This window comes from Etheostoma cragini, chromosome 21 (assembly GCF_013103735.1).
Source record: "Etheostoma cragini isolate CJK2018 chromosome 21, CSU_Ecrag_1.0, whole genome shotgun sequence".
NCBI lineage: Eukaryota > Metazoa > Chordata > Actinopteri > Perciformes > Percidae > Etheostoma > Etheostoma cragini.
In genome coordinates, this window is record NC_048427.1 from 11,550,591 (window position 1) to 11,575,160 (window position 24,570).

At 42.3% G+C, this 24,570-nt stretch overlaps 2 long non-coding RNA genes across 2 annotated transcripts; one reads left to right on the top strand and one right to left on the bottom strand.

Moving 5' to 3' along the window:
* The first annotated feature begins 609 nt into the window (after positions 1-609).
* LOC117936728 lies at positions 610-23,110 on the top strand. Its single transcript, XR_004655009.1, has 2 exons — positions 610-929; positions 22,638-23,110. It is a non-coding gene; the product is annotated as an uncharacterized LOC117936728 (long non-coding RNA).
* Positions 2,588-20,756, bottom strand: LOC117936730. The gene is made up of 3 exons (XR_004655011.1): positions 20,746-20,756; positions 15,300-15,302; positions 2,588-2,791 (listed from the first exon to the last, which is right to left on the bottom strand). It is a non-coding gene; the product is annotated as an uncharacterized LOC117936730 (long non-coding RNA).
* Positions 23,111-24,570: the final 1,460 nt, after the last annotated feature.

Consider the following 24,570-nt stretch of genomic DNA (forward strand, 5'->3'; position numbering starts at 1 on the left):
CTGGACACACACACACACACACACACACACACACATACACTTGCGTACACCATGACATACGTCTCTGCATCAAGCACATTCATCCTGGATGTTCTGTCCTTCCATCAGCTTGCTTGTCTTTCTATCTCCCTTTGTCTCTTTGTCTTTCTCCCTTATTGCTTGTGACTGAGATTGGACAAAGTCAAGTGGCAAATGATGCACCTTAAGGCCCCATCCCTACAAAAGCATCAATTTCAGTGTGTGTTAACAAAACCTCTGTCAGAACTCTTCTGCATCCTCTGGCTTGTCTTGGCACAAATTCACACCAAGTAACAACGGTAAAAATGCCTGCTTGACCTGTCCTCTGAGCTTTCACACTGTAGGATGGAGAATGACAATTCAGGCTCCTACCAGTATTATTATGTTTAAAATATGGACCTTCTTTTTGTGAACTTTTCAACATGGGCTGATCTTACCATCCCTAAAGTCTCTCAAGCCAGTGGACAACGTTTCCATCCCTTTACAGGCCTTTTCCACCTTAAGGATATATAAGGCCGCATAACTACTAGAAGTGTCAATGGGATTTTAAATTTAAACTAAAAAATCTTTAACAGGACAGCAATACCACAATAGAAGCCACTAGATAGCAGGAAGGTCCTTTGCAAAAACAGTTTGAGTTTCTCAGAGTTTTTTTTTTTTTTGGCACAATTGAATGCATCATTAGGTCAATAATGTGTAAATAAAGGACAATGGAGCCCCGTCGGAGCCGGAGCTCACATGCCTTACCTTAATTTTGTGTGTACATAACGCTAGCTAACTCACTCACGTGGAAGGCAATTAAACGTTGCCACACCGCGGTGACTTCAGGGAAGCAGGAGGATATCTCTCTCCGTCATGTCCAACTCCGGCAGTGGCCATGGTGACTGGAATAGTCAAGCTACAGGCTACCGGTAAGCTAACGTTACCCTATGTTTTACAGCTGCATGCTACTATCTGAGGGCTATTTCACAAAACCAAGATATGGGATTAAGCCGGGATTTCCCAGTTATCCTGGCTCCATTTAGCCTTGACTCAGTTTCACAAAAGCAGAGGCACCTACGTTACCGTGGAGATTTATTATGTAGGCTACAGCTAGCCTGGTCCAGGATTTATTAATGCTCGCGCCTTTTCTGTTCACTCAGAAGTCGTTTTACCTTCTTCTTTTTTACCTTGTCAGTCTGCATTAAATACAACAGGTGCATATTGCTGTTCAGTTAAGTAGCCTACTGTTATTATTTAAAGTTGTGAGCGATATTTTTTATAATTATTCATGTGACATTGTTACTGTTATATTGCTGTTTTAAAACATATTGTTGTTAGAAGTTTGATGAATATGTGCTGAGTGCTTTGTACGGAAGCCGTCCGTGGCAGCGCATTAGTTTGAATTGAAGACAAACACATTATTAATTAATTTGTTGTCTCGATAAAACTGTTTATCTGTGCAAAGTATTAGTAGCCGAATCCTTGAATGGTATGATTATCACAGCAGTGGTCAGTAAATGTTTATATTTAGGCTGCTTACGCATTCAGCCAGTCCGCGATCATCTGCCACGCGTTCTCTCGCTGTTTCATTACAGCACTCGTGTGTCTTTTTTTTTCTTCTTTTTTTCTTTTTTACAAATAATGTGTTTCACGTAATCATACTTCCACAAGAAGCTGCTGCTCACTCTGTATAAAGTATTAACAATGCGTATTCACCATTTTAGCATCAATAAATCTGTGATCGACCTCGAGGTCTGTTAAGGAAAGCCGGGAATCTATCCTGGAATACTTCAGCCTGGCTCATCCTAGTCGCTCCTCCTCAGCCTGGCTGGCCTTCATGAAACGCACCAAGCTGCGTAAATGCACAGATTAGACTAGGTTAAGCCTTGCTTTCTTGGTTATCCTGGATTTATAAATTCTGCTTTTATGAAAAAGCCCTATGGTAAATCAAGCTGGGTCTTGTTTTCTTTGGATGTGGAAATAGAAATAAATACTGGGGGAATCGCTGATCCTGTACATGATTTCAGTAGTTAAACTTGGAGCTCATTTTGAGCATTTTTCAATTAATTATTGACATTGTGACACCTCCAGGAATTTATATATGGTCCTGCGGAGGCTCCACGCAGAGCTTTTGCTGTAGCCTACATAAAATTGCCTGCACGTGATATGCTCTCCGTGCACCAGGGCGCGGAGCAAAGCGCAACGCAGGTTTCATCCATGGTTTAATCAAGGGTGGCAAGGAAGCTATTTCCCGTTAATAGGTGACGACATGCTGTTATCTCATTGGTTGCTCTTTCGAAAGGTCTTAGTTTTGCGAACAGACAGGGGATCTTCTATGTTAATTCAGAGGTCCCAGCTAGACTCATCTTCAAAGCGGCCAGATGTATTATAATACCAACCAGGTTAGACTCCGTTTACTGGCTGTTGCTCTGCACTTGTGACCAGTATCACAAGTCAGTAGGCTCGTTCGAGATGAACCAGGTCTGCGCAGAACCGATCAGCGCCGATTGCCGCCCGTTGTATGCCGGTTAAATTTGTGTCCAACTTCAGCTACATGAAACATGTTATGTCTGTGTAGTCATGGCAGAGGCATTTGTCCACCATAAACAGTTTATTGTCATTGAAATTGTTTCAGTGAACCAAAGTCACCTACATCAGACATCAATTGTCAGCAACATGTCACCAACTGGGAAACAAAATCTTTAGTTTTCCACCTCTGATTCCCACAGGAAGTCGCATGAATGGTGACGTTTTAACTCGGAAAAATGTTTTTCCGATGTCCACGAACGCGCTATTGATCCCGACTTGCTCTGACGTCATGCACACGTGGGCAACGATGTTTTATCTGAATTAAAGGCTTATTCTGTACGAACCACGGATCATATACACACTGTTGTTTATGAACATCAGCAACAGATCGCATGTAGAGCATTTTGATAGCTACTCTGTCTTTATGAAATCTCCTGGAGACTGTTGTGGAGCTGATTTATGCGTTGGATAACATTTTATTACATCGGAATTGGATCTGGACAGGATATGTGGGTTTCTTTGACTTCCGTTTTCAGCCTGAAGGCTGCTGGAAACGGCTGGAAACTGTCCAACTTTACAGCGGCTTTTTGTCACCGCACACGGCTGTTGCCGCTTGCTCTCATCCATTTTACAGGCGCAGTTCATCTTGAAGAAGCCCAATTTTTTACCTGGACGAGAAGTCTCGTCATATTTTAATCTCGCGAGAACGGACAAGATCTCATCCTACCTCTAATAAAGACACTTGTATTGATTATCGTCACCTTCCTGCAACTGCTGAATGATTACTTATTGACAATAACTTTTAAGTGTGTTTGGGGAAACTGGAGCTCTGTAGAGTGACTGGTCTGAGAATGAAGCTGCTGCTTAGAGCGCTGGAAAAGAGCAAGGTGGATCTGGCCAGGTATTGTCCAATCTCTCCCCTCCCTTTCCTACTGATACTTACACATCCACACAAACACACACCACCCAGCGGCAGACGAGGGGGGCTTACCAATCATGCTTTCATAAGCTGCCAAATCGGCTTCATTGGCTTTAAATGGAGCCTCATTACCACTATGCTTCAGAGCTCAACAATGGCATTTTCCAGCATGGGGTCTCTGTGTGTAGGTCTGTTTCCCAAATCTTCTCTTTTTCCCAATGTTTTACTTTTCGCCACATTGACGACTTTCCATTCTAATGATCTGTATGACTTATTTCCGCTTTTTTTATTTCTTTTCTCCCCCCATTTTGTTCCCCTAAGAGACATCCAAAGCATGTGTGAATATCTGAGTGTATCTGTGAATACTCATGTATGCTTGTCTGTGAGTGTGTGGGTCACCAAGTACTAACCCCCACTGAAAACCGCAAAAAATGTGGCGAGAAATCTGTGTGGACCAAGATCATAAATATTCAGTGCTGAAGGTCTGATCTCTCTCTCATTCTCTGCAGCATTTCTTTTCTCTGAGTGAAACCAGCTGTCCACTGGAGAGACACCACTCCCTCTGGAACTGACAACATGCGTGACAATGACCACACCTCCGCTCGCACATCTGTCATCCTTCAATAGCTCTATCTTTCCATTTTCCCATTTAAACATAAAAAAAGCACATTTAATTCCTTCAAAGGGAATTGTCTTTTTCTCACTTTCCAACCTATCCAATTTTCTATCCCACAAATGGGCCAATCACATCCATGATACTCGTGGACAATTTTGCGGACACAAATGCACAGTGGCGAGTATTGTAGGGGACTGCTGTCGCACAAAACTGGGATTCAGTGTTCCTTTGTTGGTCTTTTTTTATTGGAGAAACAAACTTTATTGGGCCAGTGAGTGATTGAAAATGAGTGAGGAATAAGGGGGTAATTTAAAACCAGTGTGGTCCTTGATAGGAGCATTGTGCAGCACAAGCCTGCTCCTAATCCGCCCCTCAGCTTTGTGTTTGATTGGGTACTGTTGAAAATGGGGATGAGTCTGCCTCTTCAAAGCCTGTAACAGAAGATGTGTGTGTGTGTGTGTGTGTGTGTGTGTGTGTGGCCCATTTATTAAGGTGATCACAAAAAGCGGATTGTGTGCAGATGGACAAATAGAAATTACACTGATACATTTTGCATAAGCCCTTTGTGGGTCGTCTCACTTATTACGGCACATTTCACTAGCTTGGCTTCAAGAATTACAATCCTGGCTTTAGGGCTGAGTAATTATTAAACTTTCACTTCAATGTGAGCACAAACACTTTTAATGACAGCGTTTGATGAGTCCCACATTTAACAGGAGAAATGTATTCTGAATTAATAGATTTCTGAGAGCAATATTCATTCATATTTTACAAGTGATCACAGACTGATTGGTGAAAATGTGCCATTTGAGGAGTATCCATGCTGAATTGGCTTTGAGTCCCATCAGTCATCTCAGCCAAACATTTGATTAAACATGCATAATTCCGTGGTGAACTAGGGGGCAAGCTCTGTTTAAAAATAAATCTGACTAATTTTTGGGAATACACATTTTTCTCTATAAATGGACAGGGAGAACACGTTGTGTTGCAGAGTCCTATAGAGCCAGAACGGAATAGTGTTGCTAAGATGTGTTGCTAAGAAGTATTTTCTTTAAAAAATATAAATATATCTGCGATATAAGACCCGGGTTCAATAGTTTTTCAATCAAAAAACAAGTCTTCTTTGGACTGAAATTAGCTCTACATCTTCCCATGCTCTAGAGTCTTCAGCTTCTAGCTAATAAAAAAACCCAGATTTAGTAAGAATGCCCCTATGTCCTCTAGGCTCAGGCCCTCTTTCAGCTCTACACCCCAGGCTATACTGTATCGTACTGGGCCGATCCACTTCAGGCCCCATCTGTTGGCATTTAGCACCAGCTTCCCCGCCTCTGCACTGATCTCCGGTCTACATTAACTTCCCTAATTTGTCTGCCAAAGCCCACTCTGATTGCTACCATGTGATGTTATGTGAAAGGTGAGGGATGCCTACTTATCTGTGAAGACGGACAGAGAGAGAGAGAGAGAGAGAGAGAGAGAGCAGGGGGAGGGTTTAAAATGAGAAAGGGCAAGCAGTGTTGAATAAAGGTTGAGAGAGGAAAAGAAAGTGATTAAAGAACAACATGAAGAAAAGCGACCGCATGACAGGATGGTGATGAGATGGTTAGCGGGTGGAAACGGCTCATGGAATGTGTAAAAAGGGATCTATATGGTTTTGTAAAGACAGGGCCCTTTCCCTCCAGAGATAACTATGACAGTGATGAGTCCAGACTGAGATGTCATCAAGCTCCACAGTCCACCAGGACTTTTTGCAGTCAAGGTTCAATGTCGCCGTCCCTTTTTTCCTTTTGGAAGTTTCTATTCAGAGGCTTTTTCTTTTCCACTGTGTCCACTTCTTAAAAAAATGGACCTGGAGGCCTTTTCATGCCAGTGGGAGTTGTGGTCTTTAAGTTAGTGACATTCAGACAAGTAGAGATCTGGTGCTGAGATGCTGGTGCTGCATATCTTTTTGTCATGGAGCAGTCATGTCTTGTAATCTAAACTAACTAAGAATAAATCCAGTATACTGTTTTCCATCACCTCTATTTAGTTTTAACGTAGCATCAATTCCATAAGGTCAGCGTATACTTGACAAACTAATTTGTGCGACCAGCTGCTTAAAAGATGAGGTGTTTAAACGTGTTTTGAAGGACCACAAAGGCAGATGGGAACACTTGCTGCCATAGAAAATTGCAAAATGTGGCACCCACTTGTGGACAGTTGCGCTTTGTTTTACACATAACGGAACGTGACGAAAGTAGTCTGGAGTGTACAGCCACGCTAGCAGCTGTGAGGCTGCACTGTAGCACAGTAGTGCATTGAGCTTAATGCTAACGTCAACATGCTAACATGCTCTCAATGACAATGTAACATGCTCATGTTTTCCATGTTCACCATCTGAATTTGGTGTGTTAGCATGGTAACATTTGCTGTCACAAAGAACAGCTGAGGCTGATGGGAATAGTTTTGCCAGTATTTGGACACAAACCAAAGCACAACGTATTAACCTGATGATGGCGCATCAGAAAAGTGTAGGGAAGGGTTTCAGACGCTGTTCAAGAATCCGACAAGCACTTTTATTTGAAACTTTATGGTATTTAATTATTATCAACCCTCCATCCATCCATCTTCATCCGCTTATCCGGTATTGAGTCGCGGGGGCAGCAGCTCCAGCAGGGGACCCCAAACTTCCTTTTCCCGAACCACATTAACCAGCTCCGACTGGGGGATCCCGAGGCGTTCCCAGGCCAGGTTGGAGATATAATCTCTCCACCTAGTCCAGGAGGCATCCTTACCAGATGCCCGAACCACCTCAACTGGCTCCTTTCGACACGAACGAGCAGCGGCTCTACTCCGAGTTCCTCTCGGATGACTGAGCTTCTCACCCTATCTCTAAGGGAGACGCCAGCCCCCCTCCTGAGGAAACCCATTTCGGCCGCTTGTACCCTGGATCTCGTTCTTTTGGTCATGACCCAGCCATCATGACCATAAGCGAGGTTAGGAACGAACACTGACCGGTAGATCGAGAAGCCTTCTGGCTCAGCTCTCTTTTCGTCACAACAGTGCGATAAATTGTATGTAATACCGCCATGCTACTCCAATTCTGTATCTGACAAAATGAATGCACTGTGACCAAATTATTCATTTAGTAATGTTCATTTAGAGTAGGGTTCCAACTAACGATTATTTTAATAATCAATTAATCTGTCAATTATTGTTTAATTACGTAATGAATGAATCGGATGAAAAACAAAAAAGCATTACTTTCCAACCCTTAATTCAAAAACCGAACTGACAGTACAAATTCACAGTGCAAAGAATCCTCAGAAAGTGCACAAACAGGTAGCTGCTTGAACGTCCCTCAGCTGTTCTAACCGAGCAGTCAAATGTGTGCAGAGACAGGGTGGAGTGTGAACAACGGTGAGCGATGCCACTGCCTGGCTGAGTTCTTCCTGAGTCATGCTGTTAGTTTGATACCCAGCTGAGTTATCTATTAGCAGAGCACACATTTAAAATGTCAATAGATAGTTAATCATGTTTATTTAATTGTTGGAAGCCAAAACCATGATCGCAATTGCTATCTGATTAATTGTGCAGCCCTACTGGGTTCACATGTCTTGTCCCGTCTCTACATGTTTCCACAAAAAGGGCTTGCCTCCATTTAACTCACTTTTAGTACCATGTGCTTCTTTTTCTTTGTTTAGCACTGTGTGTTTCACCTCTCCAGTGTAGGCGGGAATCTCAGCTGTTTGCCATAGCCAGCTAGTTCTAACGAGTGTGAGAAGTAATATATCGCTAACTTATATGGTTTTAGGGCTTAGCAAGCTTTCAAATAACATGCTCTTAATTCATGTTAACAATACGAATAGTACAAAATCTTATAGGGCAGATAAACCAAAGGTGTTCTTGTAGCATAAGTGTTATTGCTTATCATCTATGTTATATGTTATATAACATTTAACCTATATGTGTAGGCTGTGATTGATCTACAATTTGCAAAAGCTACTGCTAACATTAGCTGGGATACAACTAACAACTAACTACTACTACAGCACACAGTACTATAATGACGCGCTAGCTGTTTAGAGGTAGGGCCTACCAACCTACCTGGTAGACTACTTGGTGACTTGTCATTAAATGAAATGAAACCCCTTATAGAGTGCAGACTTATTAAACTATTCATCACAAACTTGTGCCAGCTGCATTAGGTTGCCAGCCTGTCAGTAATGACCGTCTCTGGCTGGCTGGCTCAGCGAGCTAATGTTGATATTAAAACTGCCGATCCTACTCCTTAGCCATTCAGTTGGCATTGTTGTTGTCAACAGGCCTACAGTAGATTGCTGGCCTATTTCTCATTGAACACAAATGTTTTTCTGCCATATTATACCATTGAATCATTTATGTGTGGGGTGATTCTGAAATGCCATTATTTAATATAAATAAAATACTTAACATGTTATTTATTTAGCAGGAATTGAGGACTAAAAGTAATTAGTTCACAAAATCAGTCAAATTGTTCTGCTTTGGTCCCTGTTGGGAGAGTGGAGAGGAAAGACAGGTGGAAGACTGGACAGGAAGACGAGTGAAATAGATAAGAGCGAGACAGGGCGGTGAGAAGGGAGTGAGAAACTAAGGGAGAGAAGAGTGAAGAGACAAAAGAAAAGGAATACAAGTGAACAGAGGAGGACAAGGAAAAGTTAAAAGTGCATACAGTGAGGAAAGCTATAAAGACAAGATGCGATAATGTCTCTTTCCAAGAAAAGAAAGTGTCAGGTTAATGACAATACATTGAAAAAATCTCCATTTATACGGCCAAGTCATGATGAGGCAATAGCTTTTTGTATGCTCTGCAATTTATCATGGGTAGTGGAGGAAGAACGTCTGTGGTAGAACACCAACAGACAAAAAAGCATAAAGCAGCCATTATTGCCCGTGCAGGGGTACCTACATTAACAACTTTCTTCAAGAGGGTAGAGCACTCTCAAACAGAGTACGTGTTGGCTGTACAGGAGGGTGTGTTTGCTTCCCATACCATCAGACACATTCACAGATCAATGAACTGCACAGCCGCACTGAACCGTATTTACACTTCTGAGCTGAAAATGTCCCCGGACATCTGTTCACCTTGAAATACAAGCTGGACAATTGCCGTACTTAATAATGTCAAAGATTGTTGTTGCCATCCGTCACTTAGACACAAAAACATAGGAAATTAGGGTCCAGGTTGGAAAAAACGGTAGTTACCTTTTAAGGGAGATATGGTGGTGGGATTTTGAGAGAGGACATTTTGTAGGGGAATGCTTCCTAAGGGAGCAGAGGGGCACTTTTCCTCCCTCCCCGTCCACTAGAGGAAGTTCTGGACAACCAGGACCTTGTGTCTGCCAGGGAAAGCAGGAATCAGGCTCTTGGTTCAACAACATAGGCACCTGTGAAAATATGGGCAGCACACCAGGTATCAAACCAAATAAACTCACCTTGGCGAAGAGTGAGGGCACGCTCTGATGACAGATGCCACTCGGCAGCCACGCCCGCAAGCCTATAAAACACCTCGCTAGCGTGATGGTAGGGCTAAGGACTAGATCTGGTTTTCATGGCATAGAGGCTTCATTTGTGTAACATTGTCTATATTCAGATTCTAGTAAAAGCACAGATGCCAAAAAAACTCTTAAACTGTATGGGGACTGTATGGAGGGTTCTGGACTGCAAAAAACGGCATACAGAAAAATGGCTACACAGTAATAACAACCGTAGTAATTGCAAAATGCACATACAATGAGTGATTGAGGTTGCAATGAGTCATTTTTAATAAAAGCAAATTCCTGTAAGTGTGTGTCACATTTCAGTGGCTAGCTGGGCTGTGCAGAACCCAAGCCTTGACATGGTGCTGAAAAAACCAGAGGAAACCACACTTCCTGTCCTCTACTCCTGTTTCTCGAGCGTAATGGCTGAAGCCAAGCTACGGCCACGGCAACACAAGTAGTGGCTGCGTGTAGGAGAGCTAGGCCACTAAATAAGAAAGACGTCACAATTTACTTTGGCACCCTAACATCGGGCCAGCATTACCAACGCCCACCAAGACCGCCAGGCGCTCAAAAAAATACACAAGACATGCTAGACGAGTATCCAGACACAGGCGAGAACCAGCTTGGCATCATCCATTGCCGTTTCCTTTTCGTCCTGACAGGCATAACGAAAGAGTCATGCTTGGCAGAATGTTGACGAGCTTTGGAGTGTCACGGCGTGTTGGTAAATTGTTACTTTTGAGCACTCATTGCAGGAGAAGAAAAGGTACTTCATTGTGCAAACAGTGGCTGGAAAAACAATCCGTACCAGCGCAATAGGCCAGAAACTCATAACCACTTGCTGAATAACCAAACCTAAAACTTGTCCTATTTTTTATACAGTAGCCTTGCATCCGGGAAGCCTGACTGAATTGCATTACACAAATTGTTCCCATCATAATGTTCTGTGAACCTGTTAAAATCCCTCTAAATATGGTTAGTGGTTATGTTTACCTCATGGTTTCCACTGTGTAAAGGAAGTCATATTTGGATCATTTTGGCACTCTTAATGATTTTTTCTTGATGAAGTTCAGTTTGGAATGTGAAACCTACATTTGGCCTCACTAAAGCAAATTATAAGTGACATGGAGATGGAATGTTTGCTTTGAAGTCACTGGCCAAAGGACCAGCAGAGATGTGATAAAAAGATGTAATGCAGGTGTACAAACCTTACCGCACAATACAAGAGCAATGCTATTCTGAGTTATGGGAGTCAGTATGGAGCAATAGAGAGGATCTTTGAGTAGCGCTCCACCTGAATGTGCACCTGTCCTAGCTATCCCAGAAACCTGAGATAGAATGGGGGGCAGGGAAAGCTCCATCGAAGTGATTGTGACAGAGCCAGATGTGCTACATGGTGTTTTTTTTTCAGAATTTCAACAGACTTCGGCGTGCTTTATGTCTGCTAAAGGAGACCTCTTATAAGCAATAGGACATCAGTATTCCATTATTGTCTTAATGAAGATGCTTCTTTTAATGCTTAATAATCCTTCTTTCTCCTTGAAGCAGCATGGACTCTCACATGACCTTTAGGTTCTACACATATTTTCTCTCATGCCTCAAGCTTTGAAAAGTCAACAATGCCGTTCATACATGAAGGCTTGCGTGTTTACATAGCCCACTGACACAAGCAGGCCATTTTGCAGAGAGATGAAACAGCTTTGCGCATAATCATAAACACAGCAAACCTGAACGCAGCATCATGAAGAAGCACTTAACTCCTGAATCCAGCTATATCCTTTCTGCTGCAACACAAAAAAAACTACAAATGACAGTTATCTTTGGGGTTGCAAGTTCAGAGGCAGTTGGGGATATGTATTCCAGGGTGCTATGACAAAGTCATGATTATTATTGCAAGGCTGAGGTGAGGAGAGGGTTATTGGGAGAAAGGGAGTGGGGTGGCCATACCACACAAAAAGCATACATAATAACAACCAGGTGAGAGGGCTTCGTAAGCTCACTGGAATGCAGAAGACTCCCGAAGCCGTCTGACAGCAAAAATTAAAACTAGGATTAAAAATGTAATTGAAATGAAGAAAAGGAAAGAGAAGTATTTTGTTCATGTCTTCCTTATCAAATAACACCTTACTTGACCTTTACAAATGGCCAATTATATGATTATTATATATTGTAATTATAATAGAGTTAAGTACAGACGGGACAAGCCAAAGTTGGTTTCATAATACAAAATCAGTTTGATTCATGCCAGAAATGTCATAGGTCTCAGCAGTTCTAGCCTGTTCTACTCTCTAACCAGAACTCCTCTTCATTACTTATTTATCTTTCAACAAATCTACCTACTCAGTGAGTCAGTTAAGGGCGACATACAGTGGGAGTCAATTACATGTCCCCAAAGACCTGTTGGTTTGTGGTGTGAACAGAGGTATCACATTACACATCTAAAGTGAGCTGCAATAGGCTGACGGCCATTAGAAGGTGTTGAGCTACAACATGGCTAACACCAGCCCTGCAATAACCACTGTGGTTAGGACTTTTCAGCGGTGGTTAGCCCGGCCTACTGTGGAGTTTGATCGACTCGAGCGTTGTGGAGTGAATTAATGTTGACTTGTAGCCATTAGCGTTTTACCTTAGAAATATATGGAACTGAAATGTGGCTAGATAATTCGAAGCAGATTTGTGACATCTGTCATCTGAAAAAAATTCTCTCTGACAGGCGTGTTTGTTTTGCTGTGAGACTTAGCCAAAACAAGAGTTTAGAAGGTTTAGAGAAGGTGAAAATGTGTTTAAGAATTTCACCATCTCAGTCTTTAAGGAAAAACATACATTCAGGGTGTAAAGTAGTTCAATACTGAGAAAAAAATCATCTGAATTCCTTTTTAATGGCAGGAATTATTACGACTTAACTAGCACAGTACCCCAAAAGAATGGGCCACTCAAGTACTCCCTGCTTTAATGTTAAACTTTGTTATAACTTCTTCCTGTCTTTTATTGGTGAACACTTGTGATTCCCCAAAAACAAAAGATGAGCTGGATAATCACATGCCATTATCCAGGTGACTCTCTTTATATTTCTCAGTGTAATACATGCATCCTTTAATTTTTCTCATTTTTTTTTTTTTAACTGCCACCATCTGGTTTTAATTAAGAGGCCATGTGGATACCCCCACTGCACAACCCCCCCTCCCCCCCACCCAGAAGATGGAAAGTTACATGTGTGTGAAGCTCACACTTTTATACCTGAGAGGTGAGCTCTTTTCAAGAAGAACAGTGGCTAGACTGAAGAAGTTATCAAAATGGATAAGGATTTTAAGAAAGTGATATGCAGGCTACTGTTGTTAAAGTCAGCCACGCTTTTACCCTTCACAGAAGCATGTGACCTTGGTAAAACAGTGAAAAGCGCTAGAAGCCCACTGTACACTAACTGTCCTCCCCTGAAAACGCTTCCATAAGTTGTTTGTTCAAGCAGCAGTTAGGATCACAGTTGCTAAGGGGCAGAAATCTTCCGGTGAATTTCCAGAAACTTTCCATGGAAAGTTAAGCAGGGGAATTTTCCCGTACTTTCCTGTAAACTCACGTATTTTTAGTAGCCTATGCTGATTACTGCGTGCATGTCATTGAATCTCAAATATAAGGAGGACATTCAACTGGAGTTGCATTAAATCAGGTTGTTTTAACCATGATTATGCTGCAAGATGGGTTTTTACTACATTTAAGTTCCCTGATATAGATAGTATTATAACAAGCAATAATAAAAAATTTCCAGTTTATTCCCATTAATTCTTGTTAATTCCCAAGTCGTATTTCCATCCCCCGCTAATCAATGAAACGTTACCATGGGTTGGATTAGAAGTCAGGACCAAAACCGAGCGTAAAAAAGAGGGAATAGTGGATTTAAATCAGTCAGGTGGTGGTGGAGGTGGGGATGGATGGATGGATGGATGAGTGAAACAGGACTCGCATAGTTTAATTTATGAAGAATCACTTGCAGTTTAATTACTTAAATGACCCTGTAATTTACTTTACGTTGGCAAAAAAAATGTAATTTAAAATTGTGACCATATATATTCCATTCACCGGAAATTTTAATGCTTCGTGTTAAAGACTCTTTCCATTGAGGGGGCGGGGTTGCGCAACTCTCAGACAGAACTTGGTTGATATGATCTTCTGACGTAGCCACACTTACTGTAGGCTACCTGTTGCTACACCTTCCTGCACCATTGGTCTCCATCTCCGCTGCTTCTGGTAGTCCACATGCAGACAGACAGATGGCGTGTTGTTCTCTGTTGGTTAGTTCCATAGATTCATTATCCATGTCTATCTCTTCATCTTCCTCTTGCTCATGTTGTTCTTCCTCTTCTTCATATTCTCCACTGTCCTGTCTTTCTCCCTGGTGTGTTGCTCAGATGTGTTACTAACATTAGTGTGACAGTGTTAGCGCTACTGCTAGCTGAAGCTGCACTTGATTTTAAACAAATCATTAAGTTTGCAGCATTTTTCACCATCAGCCAAAAGTGCTCTCTTTAATGTCTCTCTCTTTTCTCAGAGCTCCCCCCCCCACCCCCCCTTGTGTCACTTGATGCCTCAATTCATTTAGCCTATAGCTTCCAACTTCCAATCTTCAACTTCCAACAACCACGTTGATGCAGTCTACTCGATTCTGTCTTGAAATCCCCAGAAGGCATTGCTTCATTTTAAATTTAGCAAACAAATAATCAAATCAAAGAAATGCGGTTTTATTTCAAACCATGCACGTTTTTGAACATCTGATCTGAATAAGTAGTTTTGCTACAAAACAATGCAGACTAATGTAAAAGTGTGGGACTATAGAGAGAAACCCTGACTGGGATATTGAGAAACTCATACGTGGTATAAATACTAAACATATTACTATACGGGATGATGTGAATGATTTGGAGAATTTTGGCCAAAGTGGGCCAATGAAAATGATTATTGATGCTTGAATGGGAGTCAAGAGAAATGATATTTTTTGCAATTAACGGGCCGCATGGCTGTGACAGTCATGCTGCTTTCTGATTGTTCGGCCGGCCCAAACTGACCACGAGAGCCCGCAGCCCCTCTGGCATCTGCCCAAATTCCAGATTACCAGTCCGTCATTGCTACAGAGAGAGTGTTGTCTAGTTGCCAACAAGTTCATCATATTCATTTCGAAGGTGATGATATGGCATGTTGTGATCAAACTTTGTTTCTGCGGCCACCAGTGGCCAAAGGACTCTATTTATTGCATGTTTGATTTAAGAGGCACGTTTCCAAACTTCATCACCTTACAATTAGATTGTACATATGTAAATTTGACCCAGTCAGTACTTGCGCAAATGAAAGTTTTAGTGTTACTGAACTAGTGTCAACACCTAAAGTCAGTCACTAATGTGGTCTGCAAAGCCCTAAAGCTAGCCTCCATCCCTAACAGCTGCCTTCCAGCCTCCATCCCTTCAGCCTTGGTGTAGCACAAGGATTCCCTTCACTTTCTCCTTCTGTCTATTTGTCTTGACATCTTTTACCACCGCGCCAGCCGCTGCGTCTTCACTTCTCCAGCCGTTCTCCCACGGTAGAGCGTGCAGGCGGTGCTGCAGATGGCACGGACCTCCGCCCACTCGGAGTGTTCCACCTCACAGCCTCATACATACCTGTGGCCAAGCCCAACTACAGCAGTACAAACATAGAGAAAGCCTGCATTCCTCTGCACCCTGGGCCTGTCTGTCTGCTTAGCATCAGCCACCGGCTGTTGTGTTGTGTTGTGGCAATGTTAGCATAATGGTAGATGGTGTTGAAGGTGAAGAGAGCACAGCTGCTGCTGCAGCCCAGGCGGCATGCAGAGAGTCAGCCAACCCATCAGGAGGCACTGAATCCTGATGCACTGGGCTGGCCACAGTTTGGATCACATCAACCTCCTACATATCGGTAATATCTCTAAGAAAACCTACAATTTAAAATCATTTAATGTATTTCTATGTTTTTTTGAAAGAAATTGTGCAAACACGCTGCAAGGTATTTTTATGCCGAGAAGTCCTTAAAATGTTTAGAAAACTGAAATTTGAACATCTACAATACACACACACACAAACTAAAAGACACAAACCAAAGGAGTGCAGTGCAACTACAGTATATTCCCAATGTAAAAACGTTTCTTGGAGCTTTTCTATCAGACCTAATTCTGACTCAACCTGTAAACCAAAGTTCATTCAATTAAGCAGTGAGTGGATGTTGGATCCGTTTAACAAACAGCTCTGCACGACATTCTTAATTTGCTTAAACTGAAAGCATCAGGGATGGATCTCATCCATGTGAAACAGAAGAGACTTGTTGTGGAAACAGAGCTCATGTCGAAAAGTAAACTCTGTAATTTCTTTTTTTTTGTTATGATAGCGATTTGAAAGCCTTTTAACTTTTTTTTTTATAGATTAGGATTTTGATGAATTTGTCTGAATTCTACTACACTTGTCTTTTATATACGTAGTGTTCACTCACTCACCTAGATTTAGGCCTAAGTATTGATGTGTCAGACTTATGTCTACAATAACAGTGAATGAAGTGCCATATTTTCTTTTAGTTACAATAGTAATAAGTCATATTTTCATACATGGAAATAAACAGCATGAGCCCAGTTGTAATAGAGTTATCTTGCATATTTTCCATGTCTTGCAATGCCTGAATTGGATTAACAGCAGGTTTCCTGCCACAACAACACTGGCACATTTCCTATAGTTTGTTTTAGTGAGCACCACAATGTGCTAAAAGTAAAATAGTTCTGCTTTAACCGGTTAATGCATGTTGTTACGTCAATCTTGCTCAGTTACGTTGTAATCCAGTTGTAACCCTGCCATTTGGGGCTTTACACACAATTAATGAAAATAATTTAGTGGAATAGTTTAAAAAAGTTGGGAAATACACTTGCTTCATTGGCTGGAGTTAGATGAGAAGATCATTACCACATCATGCTTTTACAAATGAGCTGCTTAGCTTAGCACAAAGCTAAGCTCATTCAGCATGTGAGGAAATATGTGGCTGTGATGAGTGTGACTAATCACTGAGTTTTGCAATTAGTTGTGACATAAATATCTATAGATAGAATGTTTTGTATATCTATAGCTAAGTTTTCATCCACTTGTCAATCAAATTATCTGAAGTTCGGTAAAAAACACTCATGCCAATAAAGCTGGTGAAAGTGTGTTTCCATCCAACGGCTTTAAAGCAAATAAAAACCTGTGCGTGATGATGTCACATACTGTTTTGCGATGAAATTGGTTTATCGAATTGATTTGAGAAATTGTAAGGTGTTTCCATTCATTTTTGCACTGAATCACACGGCATTCAAGGAAACATTTGAGAACAAAGTTTTTTTAGAAAAAGTGGATTGCGCCGTCTACCAACACATGATCAGTATGGCACAAGTTGTAGTGCTTATGTACCAGCTGACAGCGACATATCAAGCTATAATAAGAAAACAACAACACTATCAACACATCGCTATGACGATGCGGATGCAACTTGCCTTTTATTTTCCCTCCAGCACCGCTGCGAGACAACTCTTTCTTGAGACATGTCTCAATGTTTGAGCGCATTCACTTTACTCCGGAGGACGTCCCACGGCTTGTCGTAACTTTTGTCGGCCATTTCCTTCACGAGTTCCTAATGAATTAAATTCAAAAAGTCTCTCGTCTCCTCGTCCGTCCACTTCCATCTGTCTTCGTTGACACCCGCCATGTGTGCAAACAGAGCGGAAATACTGGGTGGAAATTAAGTAAAACTTCTACTTCTTCGTTTTGTGGCAGGTTGCAACCATAAAATGACCTAAAACTTAACTGTAATTTATTATTTATTTGGCAAATAACGTTTCCATCAGCGTTAATCGCATAAACCGTATATCAATCAAGATGAAATCCGATGAGACCGAACTTATTTCCTTTGAGTTGCTATTCATTAAATTCCATCCAATTTTACTGTTTCCATAAGGCATGTTTCATTCAATATCACTTAATTCGGATGAAAATGTGTGGATGGAAACGTAGCTGCTGTCTGCATATGCAAAAGTGTGCATATGTCCAACCCAGCCAGTCTCATTAAATGCATCCTCAGGCTTGTAAAGGCCCTTCAGATGATGCACACCTGAGCCGACTCGTAAAGCCTCCAGCCGGTCTGCCTGTCTTGCTTTGTGGCTGTTACACATCCCACACATACACAGCTAACTTATCACCTGGTCACGCACACTCAACGGCATGCCTTCTCTAGTTCTTGATTGCTGTGTGTTCTTACTGATTACTCCGTTCCCGGTGTACATTCATTTTAGAATTTCTTATCTGGGATTCCGCCCCTGTCACCTTTCACCGCCACACACCTGCACATTCACTCAAATATCTGTTGTGGTTCCAAACCCCTCATTTACTTTCCCTTTATAGCTTTTCCTTCCACGGACACTGGATAATTGCATGTTTGTGTGCAGCTTAACATTCTGAACAACCTATGCTCACATAAACGTGCATACAAACATGCACGCAGAAACACACACTCCCCTCCTGTAGGTATGCATCCATATGAATGTAGCTTATGGCCAGCAGGATGCAAGGTGAGCTTTTCCCATCGGGAGCTCTGCCAGTTTTCTTTTCATTACTCTACCTGGGGGCTGAACCCCCACTATCACAATAAGCTTTATTTTTATCAACATGGAAGTGGCATTCCAGGGAATTAGGCTCAATTTCACTTGGCCTCCAGTGTTTTTAGGGAATACCGTGCTCCCACAAATGACCCCCTCCTTTCCCCAATTTGTTTTGCATATGGAACAAGCTGTTACTGAATATCATTTTTTTTAAAGTTACATTGCAGTTATTGTGCACTCTGTTTACACCCATCATCCATGGTTTCTATATGAACTTGCCAAAAAGTACATGTCAAAGACTTTTTTTTTTTTATCAGATGATGAGTAAAATGTATGTAGTATACATCCTACGTGGCAGCAAGTACAGCAACTGTTATGTGAAATGCTGTACCATATTTAGCATTGTTTGCATACTTAAGGAGCAGTAATATTTGTCTAGTTTTCTGTGTCCTTTCTGTATTTAAGGAATGGTCGCAGACCCACGCCCACACTGCTGTCATCTGTAAATCAACGTTCAGAGAGAAGCTAAGACAACAACAAGAGTTAACTCTTATATCTTCAAATATGTAACACTTGAGGAAGGTTTGGTACAGGGTATGGCCAGCTATAGAAAGCTGAAACCAATGCAGGGCTTTCACAGGATGTTATGTGTTCTAAACATTTGGAAGACGCAACAGAGCTTTTTCAACAATTCTAAAAACAGAAGAATAACTCAGTAGGCAGCTTGTCCCAAAAAAATGTGAATGAGTCTTACCAAGAAAAATTTAATAAACAGGAGGAAAGGGTATTTGCCTTTAACCGAATAACCAATCAGAGATTCTTTCTTAGTAAATGTAGAAACAGTAACCCTGAAATAGCTTTACAGAGGATGTAATGCAATCTTAGGTAGAGAACATTTTATTTGATATTTTGGTTTGGATGGTTTTGTGGAAATCTTATATGCAACACACTTAAAACACAGACCCTTAAGACACACACACACACACACACACACACACACAGCCTGTCTGTTTTTCATCTCTATCTTTCACTCTGTTATTTATTCTTTTCTCTCGTAATCTGCTGAGGAAACTCCTGTCAATAATTAAACTGGGCTTTTTCTCATTTTGTTCAACTTGGCAAAATAAACCACATTCTGTATTAATTTATTAAGTAACGTCAGGCTTTTCCCTTTAATTATCGGCCAACTGTGTTGTTTTATGCAGGATGGTTTGTAACTCCAGCCGTGACCATGTCAGCACGTCTGGTATGAGAGAATGCAGTAGAAACGCTACCATTAGTGGCAGAGGTTAAACCACTGGCTGTGGAAACTGTATCTACAGCCTCTGGGTCAAACCACAAGTACAAAGTTGATGTCCAATACGCTGAAGCCTTTTTATAACCCCATAAGTGGAGTTTTCTCCAATATACATGTGCCTGTCCTGATGCTAGGGCTTTACCTGCACTTTGTTAAGATTAGGTCTAATCAGAAACAGTTGGTGAAAACACCTGCTAAGGCTCAGTTTCTGCCGTCATAGGAACTGCCGGCAATAACGTGCGTTAGCCTCAGCCTATTAGTCTTTTATCATCCATGGTTGGAGGCAGGGGAGTTTGGTTAGGGGGGTTAACCTTGGGAAGTGGCAGTCGGAGTCTGTATCAGCACCCCACCTATAATTATCTGGGGATTACCCCTTTATATGAGAAAGCTTTATAGCGTCCAAAGGGACTTCCTGCCTCCCCCTCCCCAAAACCCTCCAATAAAAAGCCACCTCTGTAGCATCACAGCAGGTCACCAGCCAATCAATGTCTTTCCCAAGAACACCATGTTCACCAGATTGATTGTTAAGGGACATTCAGGTCATGTGGACTAATTTCTATGTAAAAAAACAATAAATAAAATAAACAATAAGAGGTGTGTGTGTCGGATTACTAAAACCAGAATTTAAAGATGGCGGTTCAGTCAGTGTAAACAGAGAGGTTGGCGAAGCACCTGCTCTCACGATATGGATGTTTTCACAAGCAGCATGCCCACAGCTGGAATACGTCTTCTCTTTTTTGGGAATGGGACGCTCACTTGCCACCTGGATTTAACAGGTTACCGGAACAATTTAGCTGTTAATCTCTTCTATTCGAATAGTAGCACTGATCGAATCACTTGATGTCTTGGGAGGGATGCTTTCCAGCTCAAACCCTACAGGGCCCAACTTACTAATCCACATTTTGTTGAAGGGAACAAGGAAAAGGAAAGAACTGTAAAATCTGGCAGGAATTCTGTTTATGGGGCGCCAGAACACAGCTGCCTGTTGGAGCTGGCGATGGAAGTCTGTGTCATGGGTGAAGCTGCTGGATCTATAGTGGCATTTGCCAGATGGTGAAGTCTTTTAAGCACACATATGTATATAGACTGACTTAAGAACACAGATACACACCTCTACGTTGCACCAGCTATGTTATTGCTCCTGGACTGTGCCTTTACAACCTGTAGCACTACTGTCGCACGCAATGTACCGACTGAAAGCTCCCCAAGTCACAGAGAGAGAGGGGAAGCCAAAGTGGGAGGGTGCGTCAGAAAGAGCATGCAAAGGAATTAGACATAGAGTATGACAAAAAAAACGTTAAGTGACTTGTTTAGCTTTGCCAAACACAGTCACACCCAAATCAAAGGATCAACTGAGTTCCACCACTTGTCCTCTGCCAACCACGAAAAATGTATTTCATGGATCAAAATTGAAATCTCCATAAAGAGAGTGATTGGGGGAAATCTAAGAGAACTTTTTGTAAAAACTCTGTTCTATTTTGTTTTTAAAAAATTAAAGTTTATATTCCACAAACTAAAAGATGAAAGCAAAGCCAGTGTGCACAGGTGGCTCAGAGAAAGAAAAAGCAATGAACACCCATTTTTACGAGCCTCAATGTGAATGTTGTGTGCCTCATTCTGGGTGGTGTTTAGACTGTTTTCCCGGTCCATAAAAACAAGCATATTTCAAGGGAAATATTTAATGCACAGAGATTTCAAAGGCACTAAAGAATTTTGAAACTCCATTAAATATATGATGGTTTCCTCAATTCCAAGTGAGAACAACGGGGGTCATCTTCTTTATGATGATCATTGTCGACCTTTCGCGGAATGAGCAATAACACATTTGTAGACACACTAAGTGTGTCTGAGTGAGTTGTCCTTCTTTCCTCTGTTAAACCTTTAGTGCGTTACTTCTTGATATTAATGAATGTCCATTACATTCAAGTAGTTGCCAAATGAGTTGCTACAAAGCTAATTAACACTATTAGCTCCACACAACTCTCTCTGTATTTCTCAGCATGGCTAAGTTCAGAAGATTGTGGCGTCCGGTGATTTCCCCGCACAGAAACTCAAGTGAAGATAATTACCTCTTCTGAAGAGTCCATCATGTTTTTTTTTTAAATTTTCTGTGTCCTCCTTGGCTACTCGGACCTGGCTGGAGGGAGGAAGCAGTGCGCGATCACGGAAGGCTTGTATCATGTGGACACGCTTACAGTTTTGCTGTCATTACTTAGAATTCCTCATGGAGGCAACAGAAACAGCGGCACTGACATGTTATCATCTATTAAGTTGATATGGTGAACTTGTTAGCTCACAGATCGCAAAGATGTTTTCACATCCAGCAGATTGGGAGCACTATTATTCATTTGGAGTCATGTTTGTGTCCACCAAATGAATGCGAGTCCAATATTGACTCCTACTTGCTCTATTTTGGTTTCTATCAACTCCTAGGGAAAATATAGCTTGATCTCACAGAAATAGGTGAAATGACCACAACGTCTTGAACATTGCATTACGTTGTGGTAAGGAGTTGTTGCTAATTGCTCCACATAGTTCACCAGCCGGTCGCTAAATTTGTCTGTCTACTGCTTGGTGTATGACAGGTAGCATACAGTGGATATTATTGAGCTTTCAACAGCTGTCTGCTGTAAAAGACACTGAGAATGGTAAGAGTGAACCAAGTTTTGGCCTGAAAACCAACACAGTGAGCTAAAAGGAGGTTACACGGATCAGGTTGTGCTTGAACACAACTAGTTCTGCCACAGTCATGATTTTTTCTAACAAAGTGAAGGATTGTGGCATTTGGGCTTTTTCAAGCTACAGGAGCCACAGAGAAAGATCTTGTACAGGAGACACGTTTACCTTCACCGGTCTGTGGTCCCTTCTCTGTCTCTGAACTTGGCAAGGTGCTTCCCCCAACAATTACAACCAGATGCAAAGTGTAGGTCAAGAGGGGCCATTCACTTTTATTAAAGGGTTTATTAAAAATAATACGGAGGGAGGGGGAGAATCATACTTCATCAGTCTTTTTGCGGCTATTTTGTCTTTGGCAGCGCATGTAGCCATAGCAGGTGCTGACATTCCTTCTCCACTTCCCTCTGTTCCAACCCTCTTTCACTCTCTCCTCAGTCTATCCTCACACTCACTCCCTCTCTTCCCTCTTATTGTTCCCTTTTTAATTGCAGATATAAAAATGGCCAAATGCTGCCCCTTTGATAGGGAGGGACATTCCTGGCATCTCTCAGATGTCTGCGCTGCTTTGCAGTAACCCAACTCCAGTTGAAAGCATTTTCCTGGGAAAAAGAGGCGGCTCGCAACCGACGGGGCGCAGGGACACCTGCAGCTCTGGCGCAGCGGCGACTACAGATCAGCCCTGGTCGTGACTCAACACCGAACCGAACACACAAATACAGACACACACACGCACCCTGACACTTGCATTCAGACAGAAAAAAGTACTCCAGCACTCGCCTATGCTTCCACACACGTACGGTAGGCCTACATTCCACTCTGCTCCTTCCCCCACCTTTCCAACTTTCTCCCTGGCTCATTCAGTGATGTCCACGCTGATGAGTTTATTGCGCTGAAAATGTGGACGTCTGGTCTCATAAACCCTGTCATCAATTTGTCTGAGTCATTAAAATTGCCTGTAATTGGCCTAATTGTGGTCAATCATGCTTGCCAATGGTGCAGAAAAGTGTAGGGTATCTTTTTAAGAGTGGATGATGAAGTTGGAGCGGGCCGCTCTGCTTTGGAACAATGATTGCTAAGTATAATCTGTCTAATCCTCACCGCAAATGACCTATTTGATCAAAAGGAGAACAAATGATGCTCTAATGGCAGACAGGTTGAAACAGTATGAGGCCGTCTTTCCAAACGTCTACTCCAACTTGTTTTATTTTTACTCCACAATCCAACTGCCGAGCTCTGCTTAAAGTCAATATATCGTTTGATCGGCCGCAGCACCTCATGTCAGGAGCTGAGCCGCCGCAGGATTCCATTCTTAGACCTACACGGCAAAGGCTGCCGTGACAAAACACTTTCAGGTACTGTGAAACTAAATTCCTCCAGCAGGGGCCATCGACTGTCACTCTCGACCGTGGGATGATTGACTCCAAGAATAGTTTCTACTCTTCAAACATCGTATTTCTTATGCACACAAACACGGACACATTGAGCGTGAGGAGAATGTGACAGGCAGGCGTGAGTGACAGCTAAGCATGTGCTGAAGAGCTTGGAGGAAGGAGTTGGGCAGACGGTGTGAGTTTCTAGGGAGGTGTGCTGGGGCAGCTCAGGTCGACCGGGACACATGGCTGCGCTGGGAGGAATTTGTATTAAATTCATCCCCCCCCTCAAAATCTCAAAATTGTTTCCAGCCCGCGGCCATCAAAACGCTGTCAAATCACCAGCTTGCTCTCAGTGTCTTCTTGCTCTCTTATCCCCCCCCCCCCCCCCCCCCCCCCCCCCCCCCCCCCCCCCAACCTCCCATCAGACACACACAACCTTTCGTTTTCTCTCCACTTTGAGTCTTCGCTTACACAAACAGTCAGAGAAAGGGTGGGATTGGGGGCGGGGGGGAGGGGGGGGCGTTGTGCTAGGGCAGTCTGGCTGTCTGAGCTGCGGTGTGCGTGTGCGTGTGTGTGTGTGTGTGTGTGTGTGTGTGTTCAAGCATGTGCATTGCTGCCTGTATTGTTGTGTGAATACATGTGTGTGTGCAGCCTTGTTCTCGAGCCATCGGGAACGGTCTAACTTCGAAAATGCGGTGCTTGAAATAATTTTGGCGCAACTGGAAGTACGTCTTGTGATTTCATGCATGCTTGGCAGCAGTAATCAATCTCTTTGAAGTGGTGGCCTGTCTCATTTGGAAACCAAATAAATGGCCAATTTCACTGAGTTGTCTGACATCAGGTTAACTGATTGTGGGAAAATAGGACCACGAATTTAACTTTTTAAATCATAGCATATCATATCAAGTGCCTCTCTTTGTTTTCTGCATAGTTATCTGAACTGTCTTTGCCGATAAGAGCGCACCCAAAGCTTCAAAACTATTTAATGGAAAGCTTTCAACCCTTCAGCACATTTAAGCAAGTGAAGTTCTACGCCTTTGTCGCCACCACC